The following is a 26,819-nucleotide window of genomic DNA, read 5'->3' as shown; positions in this document are numbered from 1 at the left end:
CAAGGGTGAAATACCTTCTATCGTGAGGAGACTTACTGAAAGGCCACCCACCAGACAGCCTTGGCCTCAGCCTAGCGGTTGCCAAAAAAAGAACATATGACTGTTGTTATGTATCCTGGCCAAGTGTTCAAAATACATTGGGTTTCATGGTCAAAGAATTATTCTTATTGTTTCCTCTAATCAATTCTCCTTCTCAAAACAGATAGCGGTGTGTCTTTCTTAACTTCTTGGAAGAAAAGACTGCCAGAAGCCTTCCAAATGAACACTGTGCCAGAGGAAATGGGCCGAGGGTGGGTTCTGAACCCACAGGAGGGTCTACGGCTGGCTCTGAAAGTTCACAGGGAAATCTAACCATACAAAAGAACCCATAATTCCTCCGGAGAACTATTACTTAGCCAAATCCCCACAATAACAATGAATGATGGCTTGCCAAAGGATGGCTATAAATGGAAAAGGCGTTGATGCATGCTCTTAGTCGTGAGATCATTGGCCAAAGGGTCTCAGTAATAAGATCACTCCCTCAGCCCCAATCAAATTCCCACAAAATAATATTCAGATCCCCAGCCTCATAAGGGGCGAAGATGACCCTTTAATTTGCTGCCCAACTTGCATTTATTTTCTATACAGGAAATAAAAATGACAAAATAATTCCATTTTGAAGTAGTTCTCAGCATGCTAATCTACTGATGGCTCTGAATGTATAATGGCACTTTTTCCCTGTTTCTAAGGACGATGAGCCCCTGCCAAGAACCGAGGCCGAAGAGCATGTGAGCTATTCCCTTCCCCTCCCATCACTGCAGCTCCCTGGGCCATTCTCAGTCTTTTCTCTCCCTTTTTCTTTCTATTACTCATAGAACTGATGCTCAATAGGAAAATCAAAGCAACAGAAATGAAGAATCCTTAATGCCTCCTAGACTTTGATGCCTTTTCGTTTTGGAAGTCAAAACGAAAATAAAATCGAAAGGGCAGCATCAATTAGAAAGAAAGGGAGCCAAGACTAAATGTTCCTTCTGATGACTTCAGCTGAAGACGGGCCGCTGTGTCTCGGGGTGTTCTCTCGCGCTTTACACAAAAGCACCTGATCTAAGTGTGACATCTTCTAAACCTACTGCGCAGCCATCATCATCCATAGCTACACAAGCTTTTGCACAACTACAAACTACGTCTAATTCCTTATTTCTGTTTAATCCTCTCATTGGTTATTTGCTGTTACACTAGGAAGACACATTTTAAAGAAGATTCTTGGGATGAGAACTACGTAAAAATTTTTTCTTCTGTTGGTCTATTTCTTGTTTTGCTGATCTAGTATACCACCCGAACAGAATAAATGTTTAGTTCTCAAATAGCCTCCCTATAAATAGTATTTTACAGTCACCCAGACTATCATGGGCCATCGAGAATATCTCGAATTAAACAAAGGCTTTCTGATTGACCACAGCCATCTGAGGAAACAATTACAGTAAGAGTCATTTAAGTGACAGTGCTGATGAATGGCACACACCCAGCCACCAGCTGGGCGGGAGGCCAGGGTGTGTGCACTTGGGTCTACGAGGCTGATGTGACCTGGGGAATGGCCAAGTAAAAGCCCTTCAGGCAAGTGCTGGAGTTTTTAAATTTCATGTAACCTTTTCAGTGATACCAGCTAAGGCAGAAAGGGCTTCCCCAGAGTTACTGTATTAACTGTGCTGTAACTGAAGTGTAAGAAAAAAAAAAAAAACAAATCAAGTAATATTGGTGTCTTTGGATATGGTTCTTGTGGTCAGAGCCCCTCTTGGGTACTCATCTCAAGCTGAAATACATTTTAGGGATACGTCTATTAGAATATCTTCCTAGGCTTCGCCCCCCCACCACCCTGTAATGCTACTGCCCCTCCCCTTTCCCATGTGCAAACACCTGCATCTGTGTGAACATCCTGTATTATGGTAGCATCTGAATGCCCAGCTGGAACATGGCCTCCAGGAGGCTAGGCACTGTGTAGTATGTTTACAAGTGCCTGCTTGTCTTTATCCCCCATACCTACTATAGCTGGGGGAAGATGGATGCTCAATACATATTCATTGAATAATAGAGAAGGCTTTTGGGTCATCTTTCCATTTTGTTCCTCTCGCTCATGCCAGACTGAAGGAAATGGCTCAGGAGGGGCAGCAGCAGGTACTAACCATTTGGATTCCAAGGCTTTAAAATCCGTTTTATAGGTATTGCCTCAGGCAGTCCTTTCAAACCCACAGTGACTTAGAAAACTTAGTGTTCTGTCTCATACAAAGGGAATCTAAAGCTCAGAGGATTTGAGTGTATTTCTCATATCCGTATGGCTTGGCTGGAATATTATAAAAGCAAGCAAGCATCTGGGTCCTTAGGTACTAAGTCCAACTCTGTTGCCATGAAAACACAACAATACCCTATGCTGGAAACTTCTGGATAGAGGAACTCTCCATCCGCAGCAGCCATGGCTGGGAAAAAGATAAAGGCTCAATCTGGAATATGGATTATTCTTTGAGGCCATTATAGCTTCACTTAATAAGCCAGAAATCAAACATTTATCTTTTGCATCATTTCTGCAGTTTTCAGTCCACAGCATGGAAAATGATGGGTGTGGCTAAGACACTAGGGGCCCAGATTTGGATGCATACAATTAAAATAACAGTAACATGTGGGCTTCTTCAAGACACATTTCCAGCTAATCTTCACCACAACCTTGGAGGTGTGTACTCAACATCCCCTTTTGCAGAAAGAAAAAACCAAGGAGTCTCAGGAAGTGACGTAACCTAGCCAAGGCTCTCTACCAAATGTCAGGACTCCATTCAAAGCCCAGCCCTCCACCATAAGGTCTCTAACCCATCCACAAAACTTTATCAGCTACACAGGGTTGCACACATCCGTACTCTCAGCACATGGAAAACTGAGGCTGGAGTATCACAAGCATGAGGTCAGTCGGGGATACACAGCAAAATCCTCTCTGCAGAACAAGAGCTACCCAATCAAATACGAACAAGCAAAAAATACCCCATAAACCTCAAACCCAATATCTAGTATACATTTTCTGAGTTTCTGAGCACCTTGTTAACGTTTTTTATTTGTCAGTCTCCATTCTAAACGTCCTTTGCTCCTTAGCTCTAAAGACAAAAGTAATTTTGCAGCTGTCAGTTCTTCTTCCCAGAGCTCATCAACCTCTGCCCCGATTCCACGTGGCGCTGTAAGTCTGGCGAGCGGAAACCCAGATCTGAGCCACCCCTACAGGGTTAAATACTCAGGAACGTCATTATTGTAAACCATCTCCTCACACTGTTGTTCAACCACAGATCAACACAACCAGAATACTCAAGTCCCAGTGTCACAACAGGGAGCTGAAACCAGAAAACTTTCTGGCTTCACCACACTGCAGTGGCCTCATATCCTCATCAGAGCCAGTTGTACGTACTCTATTGTACTGAATTCTGTTTTACTCAAGCATGCCTTGACTCAGTACATGTAAAACCATAAATTGATAACTGCCATGTAACACACAGAACTTAGTTAGTTTGGATTTTCCTGTATTTTAAACTTTGGCTTAGTTTACCCTGACTTACAGTCTCACCCATAATCCAGATTTCAAAACCACCCCCTATAGTTAGATATTGGCTATTACTGGTCCTCAAAGCAGGCTGGTATAGCAGTTAATTTTGCTCCTTGTCTCCATTACAGGTGCCATATTTATTGGTGATTTCTGCCTCCTGAAGGCATCAGAATGTCCCATCCAGGACATGCAGAGTTCTTTGTTGAGGGCCACAGTTTGGAGGCCACAACTGATAAAGGGACTATGTCTGCCTAGTCCTGTGAACACCATGATGTGTCCTCAGCATATTCCAGGAGAGATGGGAAAAACGCCTGTTTTGTCTCTGTCACAGTTTTCTGTCACACTCTCTAACTAGACAATCCTGAGTCTCCAGAGGAACACCTGTCTCCATCAGCCCGTAGGCCAGAGCAGACCCCACGGGCCCTGGGGAGGCCTGCCTGTGGGAGTCGTCAACTCTGCAGGTATTTATGTGACTATGTCACCTCACCACATGTGGAAAAAGGGCAACAGGCATAATTAAAGCTAGTCATCAATAAATCTTACAATGAGAGATTTTCCTGAATTACCTGAACCAATCCTACATTTGTTCTTCCAGAGCAAAGAGTTTTCCCTGGATGAAAGTAGAAAAAAAGTGGAGGGGGAAAAGTCTGGAAAGTGTAAGTTACAAGGAGGACTTGGCTTACTGTATCAGGGTTCTGAAGAGGAACATAATTTAAAGAATGAATATATATTCTAATAAATACATACTCTAATACATAACAAATAATGATAATTTAGATTATTTTAAATGTTATGTTCAATAATAATTTATGGTATAAATAAATATTTAACAAATAATAAATTTATATTATAATAATCCCATATATTATATCCCACCTGATAAACCCCATGTATATATCATATATGGGATTTATTAGAATAGCTTACAGAATATAGTACAACTGCTCCAACAGCAGCTGTCTTCCAAAGGAAGGTCCCAGAATCTAGCAGTTTGCTGTTCAGTCCACGAGGCCGTATGTCTCAGCTGGTCTTCAGTATATGCCAGAATCGTGAAAAAGTCAGCTCTAATGCCAGGGAAGGAATGGACTTTCCAGGGAAAGAGAGCGAGCCGGCAAAGAGGGCCAACTTCCTTCTTCCACGTCCTGTACAAGGGCTGCCAGCGAAAGGCGTGGTTCAGGTTAAAGGTCGATCTTCATCACTCAAAAGGTCCAGATTAAAAGTGGATCTTCCTACTTCAAATGATTTAGTTAAGAAAAAAGCCCCCACAGGCATGCCCAGACACTTGGGTTTTAGGTAGTTCCAGATACAGTTAAGTTGAGGAACAAGAACAACCACCACACCCACCATTGCTGGCTTTGGAGATGACTAGGGTCTTAAACCAAGGGTATGCACCTAACAGTTCAGAAAGATCCCAGTTTACAGAAAGGCACTGGAGGGGGCTTGGGGGGCACAGTCCTACAGTCCTAGGAAACTGAGTTTCCTCCAAAAAAAAACCTAGATAAAATTTCATGCTGATAGGTCCTGGGAGATCACTAAATGGCGAAGAGAACACACTGCTCTTCCAGAAAGCCCGAGCTTGGTACCCAGCCCCTGTGTTCTGGGGCTCATAGTCACGTGTATCTCCAGTTTCAAAGAATCTGGTCCCCTCTTCTGGCCTCTAAGGGTACCCCTACACACACACACACACACACACACACACACACACACACACACACACACACATAAAAGTAAAAATAGTTTTTTTTTCCCCATAAAGTTCATACTGTGACCACTTTGTGTCTTGCTAGAACTCTAACTGGTGTTTCCACCCAAGCCTGACTAAATTTCAGGTCAACAGAAACCTGAAATAAGTAACATATAGTGACTGGAGCCACCAAGCTTGCTTTATTTGGTATATCAATGTTATAAAATCATTTGGGCCCTGTAACCACCAGCTCCCCTCAAGATGGGATCTGAAAGGTTTGTACTGTTTTGTTGTTTCTGTCTCAGTGTGGTGTTGTTAATCACTGATATTGTTAAGCCAATCAGAGGGAATTGGAATCTATGAATTTTTAATGCTGACAGGGCAAATCAACACTGACAGAATATGGATGGAGCAAAGTTGGTGCTAAGACAACATAATAGCGGGCTGATCTCATGGGCACAGGACCACTTCAGTGTAACACTGTCCACATTATCTGATATGACACAGAATGTTTAATGTGTAAGGCAAAAAGGAACACACCTACCCTTTCCATGACTTCTTGATTAGTAAAAAGTCATCTCTACTAAACATCGTAACAGTGGAACATTTAATGTAGTTAACTGGTTAGCTTTTATTGTAACTTGATCCAACCTAGAGTCATCTGGAAAGAGGGACTAATAATTGAAGAAGATTGACCTGAGTCATGTCTATGGGAGATTATCTTGATGGCTAATGGATACAGCAGGGCTTTGCCCTCTCTAGGCAGGTGGGGCTGGACTGTAAAAGAAAGCTTCCTAAGAGCCAGGAGGTGAGTCGGTAAACAGTATTCTTCCATGGTTTCTGCCCTAGCTTCCTTCAATGATGGACTGAAACTGGGAAATGTAAAGTGAAATAAAATGCTTCATCCCCAAGTTGTCTTTAGGTGGAGTATTGTATCACAGCTAAAGAGAGGAAACTAGCACAGCATGGAATTTAACACAGGGTGAACCGTTGACTTGGTTTTGCTCTTGCTAATTGTTTTTCAAAGAGTAATATGTTGAACTTATTGGATATTATTTATTTTAATTAAGACTTATTCCACTAACAGCCATAAAACTATTAGGGAAGATCATGCACACACTCAAGACAAGACTGCAAACTGTACTTAGTTCTGCCAACTGTGTGGAGTTGTACAGGACCAACCATGAAGTTGCACTGTACCTGAGATATTCTCTGGCTCACTCAAGAGCCATTATTCTCTCCTAGTATGGTGGCACACACCTACAGTCCCAATGTTTCCGAGACTAAAGCAGAAGGATAAAGAGTTCTCAGCAAGCCTGAACTACAGAGGAGGACTTTGCCTCAAAAGAAAGTCATTCATTCGTCCATCCATCCATCCATTCATTCATTCATTCATCTAAAAGTGTGATATATGAGGTGACAGACATAAACTATATGGTGATGTTTTCTTCTCCAAATGCACTAATACCTTAAATTATAGTTTTGCTTGTTAAATTCATTGTAATCTAGTCCCTAATAAACTGTCAGCCTTGCAAGACCAGTGAATTTCCCTTATTCTCTGATGGACAGCCAATCTTTGGGCTGAGACCTGATACAAAGTAGATGCTCAGTGCAGACTTGTGAAACCAATAAATAAGTAATTAATGAAGAATACAGATGAGCATCCAGCAGCTTTTATACATCACTTTTTTTCCCAATTCCCCATTCATTTATTCATGTGAGTCTTCTCTCTAATCCTAATTTCTCCATTAAGATCTTCCCCACCTTTGCATAGTCAACAAATGCCATTAAGGACCTTACATATTCCTTGACTTACTCAATAAAACTTCACTTGTCCATTCTGTCATTCCTCAGTTCCACAGTGACATTTTGTATTGCTAAGCGTTCAGAAACCTCTTACTGTTGCCAACTTGTTGTGATGCCCCCACCTAGTTATATGAGTCTCCCATAGGGCCACAGGCCATAGTTTAAGAAACTGTGCTTTAAAATGGTTGTTCTCAAGTTAGCAGTTTTTGCATCCAGGCAAATAGTAACATGCTGTATTCACCTGCCATGTGAATTGTGTATGTACATATGTATATTTCTGTGATATTAGATCAGAGAGTCAACAGAGACCCAGATCACAAAGAGCCTTGAGGACACTGTGTGGCAATGGTATAAGGCCTTCAGGGAGAGTAAAGTGAGCCTTCATTATGTTCCTTCTTGATGATCACTTTAATAAAGCCAGTTGAGCTACACATAAAGCAAGGGTAGATGAGAAATTGCTATCCAGGAAACTGATGGGCTACAAACATGTCCTTGCCTTGCTGGGCTTCTCTGTGACTCAAACCAGGTTTCTTAGTGAACTTTGTTTTAAAATAGGATTTATCTTCAAAGCCCAACAAGAGACTTGGGGCTGCTGACCCATTCTCATCCCTTTCATTCTTAGGCCCTCCCTTGGGCAGGATCAGGGTGCACTGCCCCACAGATGAAAACAGGATGACGTCATCACATCTGGCCGGGCTATTAGAGGTTCTACCTTGTTCATCACCCCTGCTTCTCTCTCCTACTCAGAAACATCACTTTTCTCTTCAGTTCGGACCCAGTGGCATCTACCATTCACTCACTCGAGGAACAGATCACACACACATTTATTTTCCACACTATAAAGCTTGATGCCTTCAAAGAAAATGAAGGGCGTTTGCGTGGAGGTTCTTGAGATGTCACAAAACCAGCTGTGTGCAGGGCATTCACACTGAAAATCCCACTGGTTTTTCATCTTCCTCGGTAATCATAGCAGAGAGCCAACAGTGAGCAGTCTCTCCCATGTTTTCCTGCAGAAACCCAAACCTTCAGATCTGCCCACCTGCGCTGAGCACGAGGAACTTGAGCTCATAGCTTCAGTGAGCGCCATGATCACCACCCATCAACGTCTTGATGTCTGCTCTGCCCACATTAATATAGCCACTGCAGCTTCCAGGCTCTCCACCATAAGTGATCTATAGGTTATTCAACATTATTGAAACCAGATGCTATGAAGGAGTATCTACACTGAAGGACAGAGTCAAGAACATCTGAACTCACATCCTCTTAACTTTGCAACCTTGGCTCCTGTCAGTTTGCCCTGTCCTGTCTACATCCTTAACTTTTGTAGAATACAGGCCACCTGGGAGTGAGAATTAAATAGCAGAGCTAAGTCTTCTACTCCAGGGTATGCACACAACAAGCACTCAACAATTATTACTTAGCAGCACCCAAGCCATTATTCGATTGTATCCATCTCCATGAAAATGAGCACGCATTTTCCCAATGGCAGGCAAACCCACCATGTTGCTATTTCCCTAGCTTGCTATCTGGCTGCAGACACTACCTGGAGAAAAAGCACTTCAGAGCACAGTGTCTTAAACTGTGGGCTGAGACCCTCTAGTAGGGTCGAGTAAATGGGATGGGGCATCCCCAGACGTTGGCAATAGGAAGAGGCTTCTGAACACTTAACAATAAAAATGTGCGATGAACCCGAGGTGTCTTTGGCAGCACCCATCCTGCTGCTTCGTGCGACTTCACTGCAGCCTTGGTTCTGCGCACAGCACAAGTTTTATGCATGTTGCGCTGTGCCTCCCATCATACCATGCAGCAAGACCAAACCCTGGCTGGAACACCTCGGCTCAGACTAGAAACTTATACATTAGGAATTGCTGTGTTCACTATACATAACAAGTTGTCTATTATGGTGCATGATAGTTTAATAAGATGAGGGAAAGACTCTTAATATGTCTTTACTATCACTTCTCACCATATAGGCATCAGATTTCAGTAAATCTTTGCACGGCATTACATTTGAAGATTTGACTTTAAAAGTTGTTACCTGAGGAGTCAGGGAAATTGGCTCAGCTAGCAAGTGCCTGTATACAGGCATGAGGACCTGGGGTTTGAACTGCCATCACCCATATACAAACAGTCATGGCTTTATCTGGTACTTTTTATCCCAGGGAGAGGTAGGGAGGCAGAGATAGGCAGATCTCTGAAGCTCATTGGTGAGAAAGCCTACCTAAATCAATAAGCTTCAGGTTTAACAAGAGACCCTAACAAAATATAAAGGTAGAGAGAATTCAGAGGAAAGACATTCAATGTTGACTTTTGGTCTCCACTTCTGCATGCATACCAGCACATACTCACTGTATGCACACAGCTGCACTAAAAAGATATACATTAAAGCCATACATGCATGTACACACAAGCAACCAAAATTGATATATGAATTGCTGACCTGAGTTTCAAAAGAAGTTCTTCAGAGAATTTTGTCTGAGGATTAGGACAAAATTGATAACAATTTCTTTTTCATTTTTTCGTTTTTGGTTTTTTGAGACAGAGTTTCTCTGTGTAACAGCCCTAGCTGTCCAGGAACTAGCTCTTGTAGACTAAGGTGGTCTCAAACTAAAAGAGGTCTGCCTACCTCTGCCTCCCGAGTGCTGAGATTAAAGGCGTGTGCCGCCACTACCACCAGGGTAATTTCTAAAGTGGCCTTAAACATAAATCTGTCACTTTGTACCATGTATTTATGTGAAGAAGCCTTCTCAGCATTAATGATTAAAAAATGAAACATCAATTAACTCTGAACAACACTGAAGATTTTCTATGTTCTCCAGTATCAAATATCTCCCAAGGTTATTTTTATGTAAAAATAAACTTATAAATATTCACCCAATCAGTATGAAAATATTTCATCTTTAATAAGTGACAAAGTTATATGTGTACACAAGAATTTATTTAAAATAAATGTCTTAATAATTTATTATTAGTAAATATTTGATTTGCACCCTCACTTCACATCCTTATAAATCTGGAGACTTGTGAAACTTCTTGAAAAATAGTTCATGAAACAAACAGTTTAAGAAGCCTTTCCTTGGCACATTCCATCAGTGTCAATCTCTTTTTATTTTTGTATTTTGTGTATGTTTATTAAAGAAAGAGAAAAACAAAAAAAGAATTTTAATTTTCTGGATATGAGTCTTAAATAATACAAAGACCTCCCTCCCCAACTGCAGAAAAAACATGGGCACTGGTAATGAGGAACAAAAAGGGGAAAGGGCCAAGAAAAACATTCATCCAAGTCTATCTGGGTTCTAGCGTTAGGAGTTTAGTTGGTTGGTTGGTTGGTTCTGTTTTAAGAAGGATGGTGGAGAAAAAAATGAGAAGAGAGAATAAAAAAGTAGGGTATGACGGGAAGCGCCAGAGTGGTAAAGTGAAAAAGAGAGACATGAGGAGAAGAAAGGGGTACCCAGGGGAAGAAATGGAAGAAGGAAAGGAGGGAGAGAGATACAGAGTCAGGAAGATTGGGAGAAAACAAGTGTGCTGTGTCTTGCAGAGGCAAAGGAAGTGGGCACGGAGCTGTGTGTACAGAGGAACACAAGCTTTGTTGTTTATGTGATTGTGACTCTAGGAAGATGGAAGTGGATTTACTAATCCATGCTGCTGTGACATCACTCAACGATGATGTGAGACTAGTTTGTGCAGTGATGCTGATGTTACCACTGCTCCGCTGGAATGTGAAGGAAACCCTTCACATCACAGAGGCCCAGCACACAAGGTAAGGTTTCTCGGGGTGCTTATTGACTAAGAACAGTGTCTGTAGGAAAGTCGTGAAGGCACACACTACACAACGCCCCGGCTTTGACATTTTGGCATGAATATTGTTGATGTGACAGTCTCTAGAATCTTCTACAAGTGAATTCTGCTCAAATCTGTAAGGATTTTCTAGATTAGGGTACTTGAGATGGGAGCACCATCTTCAATGTAGGTGGCATAGTCTGGGATCTTTACTCTGTGGGAGAAAGATGGCTGGACACCAGCATTTCTGTCTTTCTGATTCCTGACTGAGGTTTTAACGAGATCATCAACTTCATGCCCTATGGTCAGAAACCACCCACCACCTTTCAACTGTGAGTCAAGGTAGACCCTTCTGATCTTCAATTTCTTTTTTCTTTTATCACAAAAGTGAGTAAAGTCACGACAAAAGTCAGTGATACTATCTCTCAAATTATTTTGCTTACATTTTTACTCTTCTTAAAAAAAATCTGTATGCCAGTATACGATATCCACACACCAGTCTTTTGATTTCATATGTGTGTGTGTTTGTGTGTGTGTATTTCTAGATGTGAACTTCCTGTATAATAGACCTGGCTGTTCTGAAACTCCCTTTTAGACCAGACTGGCTTCAAACTCACAGAGATCCATCTGTCTCTGCCTCCCTAGTGCTGGAATTAAAGGCTTCAGCCACCACTGCCCAGATGTCTTGATCGTATTTTAAAACTGGGTTGTTAGTCAAATGTACTCTGTTTACCTAGAGAGGGGGAAAAAGCACATTCACGACTATGATTGTGTTAATTTCTTCTTTGTGGTAAAACTTTAATCTGATGTCTTTTCTGTAAAAGATAAAAGTAAGTTCTGTATGTCAGCCTTTGTCGCTACGACCGAACACCTGAGAAAATCAGCTTAAAGGTGGAGCAACTTCTTTTGGCCCACAGTTCCAAGAGTTTTAGATGATAGTCCCGTTGCCCTGCCCAAGGTGACACAGAGATTATGGCGGGGAACATGGAGTGGCACAAAGCAGAACAGAGTGCAGGGAGGGGTTAGTGGGGACGAGTCACAGACTCCAAGCACGCCTCTAAGAAAATGCTACCTTGAAACCCATCTCCACCACTGTTTTCAGCATCTCCCAGAAGCTCCCAGCAGCCCAAGCAAATCTCCACAGAAGCTGTCTCCATGGGTGGTAGAGGCAGAAGTCAGAGTGATATGGATGGACATTAAGCCGGGGACAGTACAGACTTCATGCAGATTAGTGTGGCCACTTGTTTGGGTGACACAGAGCGGAACTCAACCCGTCACATTGTAGAGTTCCAGGATGTACTACAAACATACAAGTGTGTTTGTTTATCCACACAGCCATCTCTCTTCTGTCTTTAAAATCTCCCTTCTCTTTAACTGGCAGAACATACTTGTAGAGATTTACAGGACCCACTTTTGAGTACTGTGACTGAGTCTGACTCAGCCCTAAATTCTTAGTACCTAATTCAACACCTAGCTCTTAACAATGGTCACTGGATAAATGGATGTATTAACAATCAATGAACTAACAAAAATCAGATTCGTGCCCTTAAGAACGTCATAGGACTCCTGTAGCACGGTTATAGAGACTAATGGGAATGCAGAGAAACTGGTCACACTGTAAACACATAAAACACAAAAGTGAAACCCAGAGAAATGGCAAGGTGAAAGGTGACTATTGTAACAAAAGACAGCCTCAAAGCATCCACACCACCGCACCTCCCGAGTTTGTGAGCAGTCAACTGGTAAGGATGTACGTACCCCAGTCTTATACAGCACCCATCACCACTGTAAAGGACATCATGATTTAATGTTTCTCTGTGCCTAAAAGTACACAGGAGGTCCTTCTCCTGACAGGGAGTCCATCCCAGGTAACGCTAATTTATAGGGTCGTCTCACACAAGACCTGGGTGGGTTTACATGGGGACGAAAAGGCACACGATCACTCCAATGCTGGGTGTGCCTGGTAAAGATAAATGGACTTAAAAAAAAAAAACCACATTCATGTGATCAACTCACCACTCCCAACCACCACACGTGTGCCTCAGCTGTTTGGCTGGCACGCACTTCAGAGCCCTTTGGATACAGTTATTAATTGTTCTCTTTATCATATGAGTGAGGCAGTTTTAACAAGCATCCCAAGGCTAAGATGATTCAGTCATTTTTAAGATGAATGCTGATGTTTGTCTGAAAATGTGAATAAAGTAAGTGTCTTCTAAATTTTGATTTGAGGGGTGGGGGAAAAAAGGAAGTCTGTCTTTACCTCCAGATGATCTGTCCTTTGAAACTCTGACTAGCAGAGGCGAGTTTTGCAGACTAACACAATTGCTTCACACTCCAATATGTGGTGCTTAGTTTTTTGCTTGGCTTTTCTAAGATTAGCTAGAACAGGAGTGTAGAGCTTGCCCATACACGACTCAAATGCACATTGGGTAAACTATCTGAGCAGAATTAAATAAAGCAGGGATGGTTAAGCTTGGCTAAATCTATGTTCCCATTATTTGCAGCCAGTTTCAAATCTGATGAAGTTTTCAATTTCTTCTTGCCTACTGGAAGGATAACCTCCTAGGGTTTGTGGGCTTTTTCCCCCCAGTGTAAGTGTCAAGTATGTTTTTTGCTTGAAAACGGGATATACTATACAATTTAGCTATTCACTTATGCAAATGACGGTAAACAGAATTCTAAAGGCAGATAATAAACAGCAAATGAGGTTATTTTGTTTCACGCTTTATGTTGTCAGAGTTCTGAGCATGGTTTAGTGTTTTCTATTCATGCTTTATATTACCAAATTACTCCCTGATGGTGTCTCAGATGTGCTTTTGTCTGCAAATGAGAAGAAATAAAATACCAGGACATTAACGTTAAATTACAATCGTTAATGGCGTAAATACGAAAATAATTACTGTATCATCCCATCAATTGCTATGTGTTCATTACTGAAGTTCTTGCAAAGCCTTCGTTTTCTTGTTACAATTATTTTTCCCCTTTATTTTTGTCTGGCTATTTTATAACCCTGACAGTACTTTAACAACGTTCAGCAGTTACACAAGCCATTTAATCCTGCTCAAAAGCTTCATTTAAACTTCATTTAGCTGCATTTTATTTGCATCTCTGACTTTTACTTCTTCCTGGCAGTCAAAAGGTTTTCTTGGATAGGTGCAGGAAAGATGTGTCAGAGGGATCGCCTTAAACCACTCATAAACTTGAGAGAGGATTTCAAACTTGCTTTAACACCACTCTGTAAAACACCATTGGAAAACAATCAAATTTATTGTGCCATAACCTCTAAAATCTTGGCTTCATCTTTATTTTCTTTTTCTTTCTCATTTTCTGATGTTCTTTAAAAGTCAGTTTATAATTACTCTGCTTTTCAAGCAAGATGCTTCAAATAGGGGCTTCCTTCTCCCCTGGACTCCTATCTACCTGCTCTCTTGCTAACCTTCTCTGGCTATCCGGCAGGAAAAGAACCTAGTCCTGTGTATACTCAGGCAGCAAGCCCTCCTGGGGTCTTCAAAATGTGCCCTTTTGTCTGCTCTCAGACCTTCCCTTTGCCTCTCCCCTGTCAGAGAAGGAGTGGAATAGCCGGGAACTCACAAACTGTCAAAAGAGCGAAGGAGGCAGAGAGAAGGCACCCTGTGGTCCAGTCCCAAAGCATTCCTAGTCTAGTCGCTGTGTATGCCCACACTCTCACACAAGACACACACATCAAACACACGCACACACACACGCAGACGTGTGTCTGCTGTCACTATCACCTGTTCGCTTTTAAAACCAGTTCGAGTGCTGGATAAAACTTATCCCTCACCCGCATTTCAGCCCTGTTTTTAGCTCTGGGAACTAGGGTACATTCAGGCATTCCTTGTATTGTTGTTCCAAAATATCCAGACGCAGGACAGGAGACGCATATAGTCCAGGCACCTTTTTCCGTTTCCACCTCCTCTACAGTCACCTCGCATACGTGCTGTGACCGAGCATCCCATCCCAGCCATATATCCAGTTCAGAGATACATCCTCCAGAGCTGGGTCCTGATCCCGCTCTCTCTGCTCACCCTCTAGCATCTTACGTTCTCTCCAACTCATGCCAGCTACAGCCTCTGGGCCCGGTCAAGGCCCCAAACTTTTTTCTCGACCCCTCTCAGGCCCCAAATCAATACAACCTAAAGGTATGACGCCTGGACTTGAGCACAGACTCTCAAGGAATGATCACCACTGCTCAGATGGACACTAGGTCTCATGGTGTTTGCCCGGTACGCGCTGGACAGAGCCGAACCCCTCCAGCATCAGACCCAGTAGAAAACGACCCAGCGAGCTAGCAGGTGGAACTTGCCAGCTTCTCTCAGGTTCACACCCTTGGAGACCGCAGGAGAACAAAGCTGGAGTCCGGGGAGCTGGTGAGGCTGGAGGCACTAAGACAATGGCAATAAAGGGAACTTGGAAGAGGAGCGCTGCGCAAAGTTGCCTCCGACTCGGAACAGCCAAGCCTGGCAGAGGCGTCGGCAGCGACCCCACTCCCCCAGCCCAGGACCCAGGACCACGCACCCCGAACCCCCGCTGGGCAGCTGGTGCCTGGATGTCACACAGATACCCAGGCACCCGAACGCAGCTGTAGTGGCCCGGGACGCTCCGGGTTGGCACCGCAGCCACCGGGCAGGAGGCCCGCTAGCGCGCTCCTGGCTTTACCTTTCGCGGGCTGCTGGGAGTCCACGCCGCGCCGCCCGCTGGCTGTGCCCTCAGCCCCTGCCGCCGCCGCCACCAGCCACCAGCGGGAGCCCGGGCCGCTATGCCCCGCCCCCGGGCTCCAGGCCACGCCCCCAGGCGCCAGGACCCGCCTCTCCACGCCGGCTCTTTACCTTCAGATTCAAGCTGGCCCAGTGGGGTTTCTGCTTGGTTTGTGGCGGGCTGCTGCAGCCACAACTACTGTGGCTCTAGCTGCCCCACTACTGTGCTGCCTGAAGTCACCACTGTTGTTGATGCCACAGGCTAGGACATCCCAAATTGCCAAGACGGTTCCTCCCTCCCCAACAAAGGAGAGCGTTGGAATTGAGATCTGCACCTTGGCTGCCTATTGCGGACCATGCATCACCTGTGACCTTGGTAGAAAAGAAATCGTTGGGCCCCACCTCTCAGCTACTGAATCCTAATCTCGGGGAACCCGAGTCTGCTTGGGATAGATATTTCAGCTCGCTGGGGAAGAGGGTTTCCAAGCCCATTGAAGTTGGAAACCGGCTGGCTAAGAAAAGGAAGTAGAAAAGAAAGCCAACCCTTTGCCCTGGGTCCTGCCTGAACCCAGGAGCCACCCAGCACACAGTTTGGCTTGGCACTGCCCTCAATGCTCAGGAGCACATTGAGTGTGCCCTGGATGTCGTTCATCTTTCTTTATTGACTACAAAGTCTTTAGACGTAAACAGAGAGAGGAACACATTTACTTTTGATCTGACAGCTCTAATGAGCTCAAGGAAGAATTATGTAAACATTATTAAGTGTAATAAACACATGTCGGCACCAGGCAATCATCTCTGGAAAGGGCTGGCAAAAGTCGGCATGAGCCAGTTTGCTTCCTCATGTCTTTTTAACTTTACGTTGCCTGTGTAATAACAGGCCTTTGGTTGTGCTGCTGTCCAGACGGAAAATCATTATCCCAGTAACGGATCAGCCCCTTCGAAAGGAGAGCCACCTGGATGTGGGGCACTCTCATTCATAAATGCTGAGACTCCAAGACATGGGGAGCCATTTCTTTCACTATTCAGCTGTTGTCCTGGTTTTACATATAAAACTAAACCGAAGTTAGCCATCGCTTGCCTTACCATTTATGTCCTCTTTCAGCATCCTCTCTCTCCCTCCCTTTTCTTCTCCCCGACCCAACTTCAGCTGATAATAAACTAATGGTTAGTTCAGTGGGAACCAGTAGGCCACTTGACTCCACTACTGACTCTGGGCATGGATTTGGCTGTGAAGTATAAGTTCCGGTCAATTTGGAAGCCTATAGTTTGACCCCTCGGGACATTTTCTCATGGTTTCTAGAGCAAGAGCATCTTCAAGGGAGCTCTTCTGAAGCCCTTCACTTCCTTCTTCATTGAAAAGGCCAACCAAGGGCATACTCCCTCGGCAAAAGTGACATGGGCTATTGGCGGGAAATGGAAGGGGGCTTTTGAGGGCCAGCTGCTTCCCATGCATCATTTGGAACATAGGTATATCTATATCTGCTTCTTTATGGTACAAATGGCACAGTCAATGGCCAACAGTACCCTTTCTGATAAGGACAGCTAGTACAGCTCAGGCTGGGGGCCTCCTTTAGACACATTATCATTTATGAAATGTAGCATGGCTGTTGGTCAGTAGCCCTTTTATGAACAGCATGGTAAGTAGTTCATAACACCCGTTTGACTTATGTAAGCAGAAGATGCTTCTGTCACCCAGACAAGGCTGGAGATTTGGAATGTAAGAAGCACCCCAAAGAAGAGCAGACTAGGGACAGAGAGTGGAAAAAAAACAACATGATGTACCTGAGGAAATAACAATAAAAGAGAGGAGAGGAGCAACCCATTCATTGGCTGGTGTGGGAGAATTGTCTGTATTCTGTCAATCATATTTTAATAAAACACTGATTGGCCAGGCGGCAGTATAGGTGGGAAAGCCAGACAGGAAGTAGGGGTGGAGCAAAGAGACTGGGAGTATTCTGGGAAGCAGGAAACTCCCTCTTCCACTCCTGCGCACACCACCAAAGAAGTAACATGTAAGCTGACAGCTGAAAAAGGTACTGAGCCATGTGCTAATGTAGATAAGGATAATGAGGTAACATAAGTTATAAGAGCTAATAAGTAGCCTGACCTAATGGGTCAATCAGTTTATAATCTCATGGAGTCCTATGTGTGATTTTTCCTTGGGACTTGCCAGCTGTGGGGTAGTGGGCGGGAACAGATATCCCAAGAAGCCGGCCCTCATGTTACAATTGGCTCTTACACACATTCCTTTGGACACAATAGTTTACAGGTTTGCTGCTACGCTTGTCAGCTTTTGAATTCTTACTCAGAAAATGTAACCTCCCCCTTCCCATCTGTCTATTTCCCTTCTCCAAACACTGACCCAAATCCCAAGCCTCATCATGGGGACAGGAGATAGAGAACATGACAAAAAGAAGCCATGGTTTTCAAGATGATCAGTCAGTCCAAGAATATAAATTAATTCATCTTCCTCCATGGTCCCCAGTGCTGGGCAAGAAAAGCTAGAAGTGGCGTCACGGCTTATTATGTCAAGTAAATAAAAGAGAACGAAAAAGGCAAAAAAAGAATGGGCAGAAAGAAGAGAGGAACAGAGGAAGTGAGAAGGAGGAGAAAGGAAAGAAACATTTACAGCCACGCTGCCCTTGAAATCAACCAAAAAGGAAGCTGGACCAAGATGGTGGTAGCGGTGACAGAGCCCCACATTTGCCCAGCTGCATGTCAGGGTAGATCTTCTAAGCCCCATTTTCTCAGGGTAGATCCTAAGTGCTGAGTCCAGAGGGTTGCTGAGAAGTTGCTTCCAGGAGACACAGTAAGGGTACCGGGGAGGAATGGGAAAAATGAGAAAACAGGGTCCATGGTCCCCAAGTCCCCAAGCAAGTTGGTTTGGGACCAACATTGCAAGTTAAGCCTCTAGCTTGTTTCTAATGGAGTGAGGAGAGCTGGACGTCTGGGTTCCTCTTCTGAACAATCTATGGGAAATACTTTCCTCAGAGAAATAAACTTCTAGTAGCACTTCATTAGGCTCCACCAATTCAAGATCTGACCTTCAAAGAAAAGCTATGTCTTAGCCATAGAAAGTAATGGGACTAGGGACTTGGCACGGAGTGGAGACCTAATGCAGAAACGTCTAAAAGGGTTTTAGAGTATTTGAGCGGATATCTGAGTCTGTCTACTTCAATATGGGTTTTCCTTGGTCTGAACATCGGGCAAGAACTGAGAGAATTAAACCCCACCCAGGAGGGCTCAGACCTAGGTACAGAGCTTCAGCCAGGAGCAGCGCTGGAAGGTTCTGTGGAATACAACAACTGGGGAATGGAAGCAGGTGGGGCAGTGTTAATTCACAGAAGGAAGATACGGGAGAGATCTCTGGAGTCAACTCCCAACTCTGTCACCAAGGGAGCTAGCACGTTTGTATCTAACATAGAATGAGCAAGAGGGGATATATACGATTATCTAATGAATGTAATCGTGCAATTGATGGCTACGTGAACAGAACAGGAGAGTGTTACATCAAGAGTGATGAGCTGGGCACAAGAAGATAAATCCTCATGTTCTCACATGAGAAGCTAACAAAGTTGATCTCAATAAAGCAGAGAGTAGATCAGTGGTTGCCAGAGCTCAGGGAGAGGGGTGGGCATGAGAGGGTGGAGCCTGAATGACTACTCAGTGCAGACCCACATCTGGATAGGAGATGTGACTTTATTGTTTTATTAATTAGCAGTTTTGACAATCTTACACATGTATATAGTGCATTCTCCCAATCATATTCTCTTTCTGCCTTCTCTTGACCTCCTCCCATTGAGCCCCTTCTTCTAAGAGGCATGTTTAGTATTTCTACTAATTGTTATCTGGATAGCAATAGCAGACAACAATTAATCTGTGTATTTCAAAATAGATGGTAGAGAGGATTTGGAATATTCCCATCATGAAGATAAGATAAATATTTGATGATAAAAATAGCCCAGTTTACTCTGGCATGATCATTGCATTCTATAGACATGTATTTATATGTCACACTGTGCCCCATAAATAAGTATAATTGCATGCCAGTTGAAATGAATAATAAAGAGTGGATTGTGGTTTAGTGAAATTGTCCAGTATACAAAAGGGCAATTTACTTCTCTGGAAAGGAAGAAAGGAAGGGAAGAAGGAAGGGCCAAATGGGAGGGGGAGGAGGTCAGGCCAGAAGATGGAAGGAAGGACTTTTTAGCCTCAGAAGCCATGACGAACATGTCAGAAAAGTTCAACAGTGAAAATTTGCTCACCTTTCTCTTTCCTTCCCAGCCTGTGTGACCAAAGGAGTGAGCTATGCTCTAGAAGCAGATGGGAAGCTATACCCAAGCTCCAGACCTTCCTGCCGTTGTTGGTTTGAGACAGGGAATCACAGGCTTCTCCTACTAACTTCCTTTTGGGCTAGAGCCCCACCAGAGAGCAAGGAGGCTGCCTTGGGGGTGAAATGACAAGTCCTGCAGATGGATTTGACAGCTGGAGGTGAATATGGAAAGTGACAGCCTCGGGAAGGGGTGTTCTGCCTCCCGGAGAAGAGCCTGACAGGACCGGTCTGACACCTGTGGCCCGAGAGACAATGAACAGCTCATGTTTCTACTGCAGTTCGCACAGCGAATCGATCACTTTGGAATTACTTACGGCTGTGTTTGCATCTTGTGACCTGCCCTCCAGTCACTGAGCCTAGCTCTGGAGAGCCTCCACACCAGCAGTCATGGGGAGCACTATCCGCGTGTTTATCCTGCCCAGCTATGCTGTTCTCTGAAATGCACTGAAAATGCCAGCAAGGCACACACAGAAACTTTGATATACTTGGCTGCATCCCTTGTGCAAATCTCTTTTGCTTTCTTTTAAGGAATAGCCCTGGCTTAAAATGATGCATAGGGTGGATTTCTCTCTTCGTTTTCCACATTCAGTTTCCCTTAAAAAGACAGTCTCACGCCTTGATTTTTTTTCTTAGTTGGAATATTTGCTTCTGAATATATGCTTATCAGTTCAGGAAACTGGTGTTACCTTCACTTGGAAATGGTCGTTGCAATCACCAGGAGTTAAAAAGCCTGTTGTCTTACAAATATCCATGATTTTCCACTGTGTGGATGTCAACTCCAGCATTGGAATATCTGTAGAGTACCGACTAAGTTCCCTTCCCGCACCTTTTCTGCCTGGCGTTTGCTAACTTGTCTTCTATCAGGTTCTGTCTCAGACCTCACTTGCTCTACTTCCCACTTGGACATGAGCAGAAGATAAGATACACACCCTGCTCTGTTCTGCTGCAGATGTGATAAACACGATTCATTGGCCAGCGTACATCTATACCAGGTGAAGGCAGAAAACACAGCACATGATGAAGGGTCTACAGTTCTAGAGTTGAGACAGTACAGTTGTCCCACAGGGGGTTTCCAGTGATTCCATCAATCACAGACGGAAAGCTAAAGTGGTTTGTGGTTTACAGGAACATACAAGGGATCGCTTCACCCGCCCTCCTTGATTGCCCAACCACAAACACCAGCTTTCCTTAAAGATGTAAAACCAAAGCCTACACGTGAGGAGCTCAGTTACCTCTTGCCTCGGTTGCAGTCACCCCCAGGGCATCTATTAGTGTTACGTTAATATCGAAGTAAAGCTAGCCAATAAGAAGTTCATAAAGATGTCCCAAGTTCATGAAGTTTATTTGTTCACTGGATCTAGCCTCAGATCTCAGAATCACAGAAAGGGAGGGAGCTACTGATTACCTGAAAAGCAGAATTTCTTTTTTTTAAAACACTTTGGAATCTAGTTCCAAATGACTACTTAAAAAAATTCCTCTAAGTATAAGAAAAAAAGAAAAAAAGAAAAGAGAAAGAAAATAGAAAGAAAGAACAAAAGAACAGAAGAAAAAAAGAAAAAGAAAAGAAAAGAAGGCCCAGAGCCAGTTGGTTTTAACACTGAATTCTACTAGACTTCCAAGGTAGAGCTGATACCAATACTCCCCAAATTATTCCACAGAGTAAAAACAGAAGGAACATTACCCAATTTGCTTTATGAGGCCTCAGTGACCCTGATACCGAAACCACATAAAGACTCAACATAGAAAAAGAATTACAGACCAATTTCCCTTAAGATCAGAGATGCAACAATTCTCAGTAAAACACTTGAAAACAAAATCCAAGAACACATCAAAAAGATCATCCACCATGATCAAGTAAACTTTGTCATTTAAAGGATGGTTCAACACACATAAATTGACAAATGTAATACACCATATAAACAATCTGGAATACAAAAACATACAATCAACAGGCGGTGGTGGCACATGCTTTAATCCCAGCACTTAGGAGGCAGAGACAGTTGGATCTCTGTGAGTTAGGTCTGCCTGGTCTACGGAGAGAGTTATAGGGCAGCCAGGGCTACACAGAGAAACCCTGGCTCCATAAAAAAAAAAATCAAACAACAATAATCATCTCATTAAATACAAAAAAGGCCTTTGGCATAATTCAACATTTATTGATGATAAAAGTCCTGAACATATTAGGGATACAACTGAAGAAGATCAAGGGAATGCAAACTGAAAAGGAAGTAGTCAAAGTATTGCTGTTTGCTGATGATAGGATAATATTCCTAAGTGACCCTGAAAAGTTTCAGCAAAGTAGCTAGATATAAAGATTAATTCACAAGAATTTGAAGTCTTCCTATATACAAACAAAAAATGGACTGAAAAAAGAAATCAGGGAAATAACACATTTCACAATAACCTTAAATACTATAAATATTTTGGAGTAGTTATAATCAAGCAAGTGAAAGACTAGTTTGATAAAAACTTTAAGTCTCTAAAGAAAGAAATTGAAGAAAATATCAAAAAGTGGAAGGAACCACCCATGCTCATGTATCAGTAAGATTAATATACTAAAATGGCCATTTTATGAAAAGCAGACTTTAGATTCAATGCAATCCCCCATCAAAATCCCAAAACAATTCTTCACAAATCTTGAAAGTAAACGTTTCAACTTCATATGGAAACACACACACACACACACACACACACACACACACACAAAACAGGATAACTGAAACAATCTTGAGTAATAAAAGAACTGCTGAAGATATCACCATCCTGAACCTCAAATTGTACTCCACAGCTGTAGTATAAAAAACACCATGGTACTGGCCCGAAATCAGAAGTGTTGATCAATGGAATCCAATTGAAAACCAGGACATAAATCCTCACACCTATTGAAACCTGATTTTTTTTATAAAGAAATCAGAAATATATACTAGAAGAAAAATAATATCTTCAAAAAATGGTGCTAGTCAAACTGGATGGCTATTTTAGATGTAGAAGAATCTAAATAGATTTATAACTAGCACTCTGCATAAAACTCAACTCCAAATGGATCAAAGACCTCAACTCAAAACCAAAACATTTGAACCTCACAGAAGAAAAAGAGGGGAATAGCTTTGAACTCATGGGCACAGGCAAAGACTTTCTGAACAGAATGTCATTAACACGGGCACAAGGATCAATAATTAATAAATGAGACCTCATGAAACTCAAAAGCTTCTGCATGACAAAGGACACAGTCATTCAAACAAAGGGACAGCCTACAGAATGGGAAAAGATTTTTATCAACCACACAACTGATAGACGACTAAAACAGAAATATAGAAATATAAAGAATTCCAAAAAACTACATATCAAGAAAACAAACGAAAAATAATTAAAATGTGGTATAGATCTAAACAGAGAATTCTCAACAGAGGAAATTCAAACGGCTGAGAAACACTTAACGAAATGGTCAACATCCCTAGCCATAAGGGAAATGCAAATAAAAACAACTTTGATATTTCATCTTATACCTGGTAGAATGATTGAGACCAATAACATAAGCACAGCTCAGACTAGCAAGGGTGTGGAGCAAGAAGACACTTCTCCACAATGCTGACAGGAGTGCAAACTTGTAAAGACACTTTGGAAATCAATATAGTAGTTCCTCAGAAAATTGGGAATCAACCTTCCTCAAGACCCGGCATATGTCCAAAGCATGCTTCATCTTCCCATAGAACCTATTTTTAAATTCAATTTTTTTCCTATTTCTTAAGATTTTTTTTTTCTTTTTGAAACAGGGTTTCTCTGTAGCTTTGGAGCCTGTCCTGGAACTAGCTCTCACAGAGTTGTGGAACTTGAACTTACAGAGATCCACCTGCATCTGCCTCCCAAGAGCTGAGATTAAAGGCGTGCACCACCACTGCCCAGCTTTATTTCTTAAGATTTTTATTTATTCTTTCAAGGCTAAAAACATGGGCACAGCCTCTTAAAGCAATTTGGTTTTCTGCAAGTTTCTTGAAGTAGTAATAAAACATTCCAGTGCATGCATGCCTGACAATACATTTTCTTGCCTATGAAAATAATTTAAAAGACCTAACTGGAAATATAGGCTTTCCAGACCACACTGGAAAGATGTGAAGAATATTTCTCATCAAAATCCTGCAGAAGCTTCATCTTATTCTCCAGCATTGAGGTTCTGATACAACACAATTGTACTTATTCTTTGAATATTAGGATATTTACTGGATGATGATTCTATTATGAAAACTGGTAAGATATGTTGAGAAATGTTTGAATGCTTGTCATTTTGATAATATTCTTGACAACTAAAGGAATGAAGTCATCAAAAAGATGCAAACTTTCCATCCCGGTTGTTTATGTTGTTAAAATTACAACAGATTCGTGTTTCTACCTAAACATCGATTGTATTATTTTATTCCATTCTTTCTCCTAAATATTCTTTAAGAGAAGTGAAAGGCCAAACATAAATAGGGTCCATGTCAGCCATGGTGACCCTTTTCCTGTACTGAGAGGCGGACATAGGAGGCAGAGCCATCTGAGTCAACAAGTGAAGAGGAAATGTGTGCTCTAGCAATGACCCTTCTCATGCTCATGCCAGGAAGCCTAAACAAATGCACTGGGCTCATGAGAAATTCTTCTATAAAGACATGAAAGTCAGAGAGCAGCTTGTTGAGAAGAAGGGATTTGGTAGGAGGAGGACAGGAGTGGGCATGGGTTGTGATCAATGTACACTGTATGTATTTATGAACTCGTGAATGGGTGAATAAAAAGTACTAAGTCCCCTTTTGGTATGCTAGCATGAAAACATTTTTAAAGGCAGTTGAGGCAGGGGAGAAAGTGAAGGCTAAATCGTGTGAATGTAGTTTGGTGATAGAGCACCATCTTAGCATAAACGAGTCCCCGTGATGCATCCCTGGTTTCCTACTCACTACACAGAACAGAGTTTATTCAGGCTCACAATTTTCCAGCTTCCAGTCCATGATTGTCTGACCCTGTTGCTTTGGCTTCAGGGATCTGGTTGCCTTGGGGAGTCTCACACCAGTCAGTAGTTCATGATCAAACAACCCTACTTACCTCACAGCCAGGAAGCAAAAGAGAGAAAGGAGGGGTCCAATATCCTGCAATTCCCTCCAAGCAGCCTCTAATCATGTGAAGACCTCCCATGCCCCTACCCTTTCAACAGCATCCCAGTAGACCAGCCTGGGGATCTTTAACACTAGATCCAAAGTAGAACAGTAAAGATTCCAGTAGTCACAGGTACTGAGATGGAGATTTCCAAGGAAAAATAGACAGAACTGGGAATTCTATTAATTGATCCTGGCTTCATCCCCATTTTAGATTCCTCACTTTTATAGAACAATGCAGGTTGCTGTTGTTGTTGTTGTTGTTGTTGTTGTTGACAAGAACCACAACTCTCATCTTAAAGACTACAGATATATTTTATTCTAGAGCCAAATATGTGTGAGCATGACCACACTCTACCAAGGACATGATCAGGGCTAAGGAGATGGCTCTAGAAGAAGACCCAGGTTCAAGACCCAAAGGCAAATTGTTGTTCATAATCAGTTCCAGGAGATACTGTGTCCTCTTTTGACTTCTATGGGCCATGCATGTGGCATGCAGACTTACATACAGGCAAACACTTGCACATGTATAAAATAAAACAAATAAATATTGAAAAGAAACAAAGAACATCAGATCTTTCATGTTACACAACATTTGCTTTGGGAATAATTTACATAACACAGGCTTTCTTGTTCATTTACATAACATGGATTTAATGTCTCATTGACATAACCTAGGCTTTCATATGTAGTAAGACTTCCTGCATCCCTCATCTCATCAGCATCTTAAATCTCACCCCATCCAGGGGTGTGCATTTTAGTATTATAATGAGCTCCAGTCTCATTCAGATATTCTGAGTGCCTCTGCCTTGGCTGATGGTTCCAGCTATTTCCATGGACATGTTTTTACTTTTCCAGCCTTCCTCTTTGACAACAGGCTTCTGTCAGATGCTAAGTTAGAGTAGAGAGAAATCTCTACTGTCCTATCTCACCAATGTGTGGAAGGCTAAGGAAGCAGGATCATCATGGTACACATCCTGTCTGGAGTGCTCTCTCTCTCTCTCTCTCTCTCTCTCTCTCTCTCTCTCTCTCTCTAATTAAGTAAATGGTATGCCGATGTACCAGACAGATGTTGTGAATTGCTTTCTCCTCTGGGCATTACACGACTGTTGGCATGATGCAGAGCGATTACTATAGTGACTTTCAGTGCACCTTGGTCCAAAAGCTACGGGAATGAAATAAACAGTCATAACTGGGGCTATAGCAATGTGAACAGAGCTGTTGGCACTCCTGCGTAGAAAGGAGACTATTGTTAGCCTGGGATTCTAGTCATTCTTCCCTCCCTTTGGGGATGCTACAGTATATAGAAGGCAGCAAGTCAACCTGCAAGTGACGACAGTTTTCCTCTGGGTGACAGCCATGCTGCGGGGATGCAGTGATGGCGTGGCTTTTGTGTCAACCCTGGGAGAAACAAGACCCTCACTCCATGGTAAACAACTTCAAGTTGGGAAAGTGAGAAAGAGATTTTTCTCTCTTCTGCAGGAGGCACTTCACACTCTTTGAGAAGGGAAGGGGAGGAGAGGGGAGGGGAGGGGAGGGGAGGAGGAGAGGAGAGGGGAGGAGGGGAGGGGAGGGGAGGGGAGGGGAGGAGAGGAGAGGAGAGGAGAGGAGAGGAGAGGAGAGGAGAGGAGAGGAGAGGAGAGAGAGGAGAGGAGAGGAGAGGAGAGGAGAAGGAAAGGAAAGGAAAGGAAAGGAAAGGAAAGGAAAGGAAAGGAAAGGAAAGGAAAGGAAAGGAAAGGAAAGGAAAGGAAGAGATTCTGCTTTCCTCTGCTCACTGGCTGGTATTGCCGAGAGTTACCCTCTCCTCTCTCATATATAGCCCCTT

This window comes from Myodes glareolus, chromosome 5 (assembly GCF_982192425.1).
Source record: "Myodes glareolus chromosome 5, mMyoGla1.1, whole genome shotgun sequence".
NCBI classification, from domain to species: Eukaryota; Metazoa; Chordata; class Mammalia; order Rodentia; family Cricetidae; genus Myodes; species Myodes glareolus.
This window is presented reverse-complemented; position numbering follows the sequence as displayed.